Here is a 5,354-nt window from a genome sequence, read left to right as displayed (position 1 = left end):
ATATACGCAAGATATTTCCGATTAATAATTTTAAAAAATATGATATGAAGAGACAGAGAAAATTTTCCACATTTTGCTAAATCCGAAAAACGCATTACTACAACACTATAGAGGTTTAACTACAAAAATTGCTTATATACAATTGCTTACTCATAAATTGTATAATTTTGAAATTAAGACACATTGAATATCAATTTAATCCTTAAATAACATAATTATATTAGGTTAAATTAACACTCGAATATTTAGTTGCCTTGTATGTACAAATATATATACTCCTCACTTTTTAAATTTAATATATATGCATTACTTGTAAAAAAAATGGTATTATTTTAGAGCTAATAAAAATTTAAAAAAGTTTAATTAAAAATACATGTTCTAAGTTTTCAGATTTCAAATAATAAACTAATTACAATTAAAAACAAAATGTGTAATAATTTCTGTAAATGAAACAATGCTTATGCTGTAAGCATATGGTTGTATTCCCTTTTGTATATTTCAGAAATAAATAAACGTAATATAGAAATATGTCCATACTTCCCCCGTGTAACCCTAAACTTTTCATACGAAACATTTTTCTCTATCCCTACTAGTTTTGGAAATATTTGACTGGATCACTTCAGATGGTCCACCCTGTATATGTTATTTTTGTAGTCCATATTTTAAAGAGTCTAATAATTTCTCATTTTAAGTGCAACTTGTTTTTACGCAACTATTCCAATGAACTTGGCGGCCTTTTTCAGAAACAATTATCCATTAATAACGATATATTATAAAAATTGTTCTAAATTTTTTAATATCTAATATTTTATAAATGTATTTTTGGAAAACTTACCACAATTTCCTCAATCGAAACTTCCTATAAAAAAAAATAATTCCGTTTATATTATAATTAAAATATATACGCAAGATATTTCCGATTAATAATTTTAAAAAATATGAGATGAAGGGACAGAGAAAATTTTCCACATTTTGCTAAATCCGAAAAACCCATTTTAACTACAACACTATAGTGGTTTACCTACAAAAATTGTTTATATACATTTGCTTACTCATAAATTTTATAATTTTGAAATTAAGACACATTGAAAATTAATTTAATCCTTAAATAACATAATTGTATTACGTTAAATTAACACTCGAATATTTAGTTACCGTGTATGTACAAATATATATACTCCTCACTTCTTAAATTTAATACATATGCATTACTTGTAAAAAAAATAGTAAGTATAATTTTAGAGCTAATAAATATTTAAAAAAGGATAATTAAAAATAAATGTTCTAAGTTTTCAGATATAAAGTGATAAACTAATTACAATTAACAACAAAATGTGTAGTAATTTCTGTAAGTGAAACAATGCTTATGCTGTAAGCATATGGTTTTATTCCCTTTTGTGTATTTCAGAAATAAATAAACATAATATAGAAATATATCATATAGAAGTACGATATAATACGTAGAATTGAAATTTATATTTGTTTAATTTAAGATAATATGATACATATGTGTATATAAATCTATATTTACATATATATATTTTATTTTTGTAGACCATATTTTAGAGAGTCTAATAATTTCTCATTTTAAGTGCAACTTGTTTTTACACAACTATTCTAACGAACTTGGCCGCCTTTTTCAGAAACAATTATCCATTAATAACGATATATTACAAAAATTGTTCTTGATTTTTAAATATCTAATATTTAATAAATATGTTTTTGGAAAACTTATCTTAGTTTCCTCAAACAGATTTTTCTACAAAAAAAATAATTCCGTTTATATTATAACTAAAATATATATGCAAGATATTTCCGATTAATAATTTTACGATATATATGAGATGAAGAGACAGAGAAAATTTTCCGTATTTTGCTAAATCGGAAAAACGCATTTAACTACAACGCTATAGACGTTTAATTACAAAAATTGCTTACTTACACTACTTGCTTCCATCGGAGCGGATGCTCCAAATGCATCCATGGTAGCCATAACGAAATTTATGGCAAGAACCAATACCGATAGATGTGACAGTTGCATTTTTAAATATTTATTAAAATTCAAGTTATTTTCACCTCTACGTACGTTTCTGATTTGTCGGCGACATGTAGAGCTTATATAGCACAAAAAATGTAATCTAGTCGTGGTTTTCGTATCTAACACGGAAGTACTTACATTTTATATTGCATAATGTTCAATATATGTACATAAATATTACATGCATAATCAAAACATTGTTATCTTATACGGGAAAAATATGATATATAAAAATAAATAATATAAGAAATTCAAATTATATACACAAAATTATTAAATTGTACAACATGGCACGCTACGTATGTAGGTTTTTTATAGTTTTAAAATAATATTATTTTTAAATATAATATGTACATTATACTTAAAAATTACGTAATTTTAAAACTAAAAATAAAAATAAAATAAATAAATAAAAAACAACATTGCTACTTCTAGATGATAAAATCGTGTCATTTAAGTCAGCATTACTATCTTTCGAGTAAATAGATGCATTGGGTTTGTTTCTTTAGCCATTTATTACATAAATTTCTACATTTAGGTATTATAGTGTTATTCCGTCGTATACAACTTTAATATGGATTGAAAAATTTAGTGATGAGACCAATATTGCTGTTGATTTTTCTTTAATGGAAATTTTAATAACCATTATTCATTATAACTTGGAAGCGATAATAATTGATAATATCAATGCGAATTGCGAAAACAATTGTATGTCTGAAAAAGAACATTGTTCGTGCAACCTTCGCAGAGCAAGAATTATTTCACTAATTCATAAATTCGGAATTTGAATTGCATTAGATCTGTTCTATTTAGTTAAATTTTTGCACCAGTTCATCTTTCTTCCTTTTGTCTTCAGGAGGAAAGAAGAAGAAGAAAAATAAACTGATGCAAAAGTTCAACCAAAAAGAAGGCCTGTTATTAAATTTGTAGTGTCCAATTTGACCTGATTTAAACTGCTGTTCCTCAACATTGTCATTATCTTATACTAATACGAAGTCATTATACAATTTAAAAATTGAATTAAATTTGATGTTATAGATTTATCTGTTAAATTTAACTCAATTTGAATATTGTTTTCCAATTGAATCTAACTGAATTCAATTGAATCCAAATAAAGTTTTCGCTATTCAAAATATGTATTTGGATGGATAAAATTTCAATCCATGTCAATCTGTTGTTGTTTATTGGGAACATATTTGGAAAATTATGTTTTTCCCGTTTTTACATTTTTATTTATACGCAGCACGTTCAACAACCTACATAAAGTAATAGGTTTAAAAAATCTAACCTATACATGTAAATTATATGTGTATGTGTGAATATTGTTTTCCAATTGAATCTAACTGAATTCAATTGAATCCAAATAAAGTTTTCGCTATTCGAAATATGTATTTGGATGGATAAAATTTCATTCCATTTCAATCTGTTGTTGTTTATTGGGAACATATTTGGAGAGAGAGAGAGAGAGAGAGAAAATTATGTTTTTCCCGTTTTTACATTTTTATTTATACGCAGCACGTTCAACAACCTACAAAAAGTAATAGGTTAAAAAAATCTAACGTATACGTATAAATTACATGTATAACTCTGTTAATACAATTTATTCGTACAATATTGGCCCTGTATTAATTCAATATATCCTGAATATTTAATCAGTTATTGTTAATAAATCGCTACTAGGAAAGATAGGGTAACTCCGGTAAATACGCCGCACCTATCAAAAATTTAATTTATTAAGTATTATTTAGTATGTGTTTAGTAAACGAATTATATCAGTAAAAACTTTGTACTGTCTACTACTATGAAAAAAATATTAGAAATCCGAAATATTTATTTTTCATATTAAAAAATAAACTTTTTGAAACCTTATACTTTTGCTGCATATCCCATAGGGATGGGATATATGGCTACTCATAGAAGGAGAGGGGAGGTATGTACGGCTTATGAAAAATTTACAAATAATGCATATAAATAAAACGCGTATGATGACACTTTAACTTATAAAATGTGTTTATAAAGTTTTATGAAGGAATAAGAATGGTAAATATGTATATGAAGTAATGTATATGAATAAATAATAATTACAATCTTCCTACATATATTACAAGTGTTAATGATCTTGAAAATGATTTTGTCGGCAATTTTCATAATCATATTTGTAATTAGGGCATCAAAATACAGTAGTATGTCAAGCGACAAGAAAATTGGGGGTTCACCTTTTCAAAAGTCTATCCTACGTTTTTATTAATATATGTATAATAATGACACCTTCTCGTCCATATACTTACAACGGTGACTGAGGATGTGAATTCCAGCTTAAACTACAAAAAAAAGTTTTTCGTTTATATATAAAATATGAAAAATTCTGCTATAGAGTATAAGAGTTAATTATGAAATGACTAATGCTTATAACATCGAATGTTTCTTTCGGATTGGTCTTACCGATTGCATTAGCTCTAGGAAAGGTGTTTGCTTCTTCCCCGAATGCGTGCATAATCGTTGTAACAAAAATTATATCAAAAGTTATCGATAAATAAAGCAATCGCGTCTTGTATTATTTACTAAAGCTTCATTTTCTTATATCTTTATACATTTATTGCAGATATACAAATATCATATTTTGAATCATGAAAACATGTTCATTTTATGCACGAAATATATAAAGTTAATAAAACGATAAAACGAAGACTATAAACCTGAAATAATCCCGATGATAATGATTAATACGTAAAGTATGACTCAAATACATATATGGGTGGTACATGTGTCAGTTTTAAAAGTATAGTATAAACAATAGAAAAACTGTATTACTGTTTTATGAAGAGATAAAGTTGTGTCCTTCAAATCGAAATGTTCGTCTGGGTGGATAGATATGTATTTGTTTTTGATGCTAACTCACTATATTTTCTGTTGATTATAGCATCGTTTCGTTTTATGTAATTTTAATGGATAAAAATAAAGATAGAGGCTTAGCCACTTCCAGAAGCCTCGATCTATATTGTTATGTGTGTTAAATATTTTTAAAATATATAGTTTTTATTTAATTTTCCTTACCAACATTTAAATACAATGACTTTCTATAATTATTTAGTAATTAAATATTAATCAACGCAATAAATATTCTTGATCAACTAAATATGTCGAAGTATTTATTTAAAACACTGTTTTTCGAATAATATTGTTTTAATGCTGTTACGTTTTATCGAATCGAATAAAACCCAAGTATTCAACTCAATTAAAATAGTAGTTTTAATTTTTCTTCAAGGATATTCTTATTGAAGGTCGTCTTATTCCAACCCAAGTAATGACAACTTTA

Source organism: Trachymyrmex cornetzi, unplaced genomic scaffold (genome assembly GCF_001594075.2).
Source record: "Trachymyrmex cornetzi isolate Tcor2-1 unplaced genomic scaffold, Tcor1.1 scaffold482, whole genome shotgun sequence".
NCBI classification, from domain to species: Eukaryota; Metazoa; Arthropoda; class Insecta; order Hymenoptera; family Formicidae; genus Trachymyrmex; species Trachymyrmex cornetzi.
The sequence above is the reverse complement of the archived record's forward strand: the minus strand, read 5'-3'. Positions refer to the sequence as shown.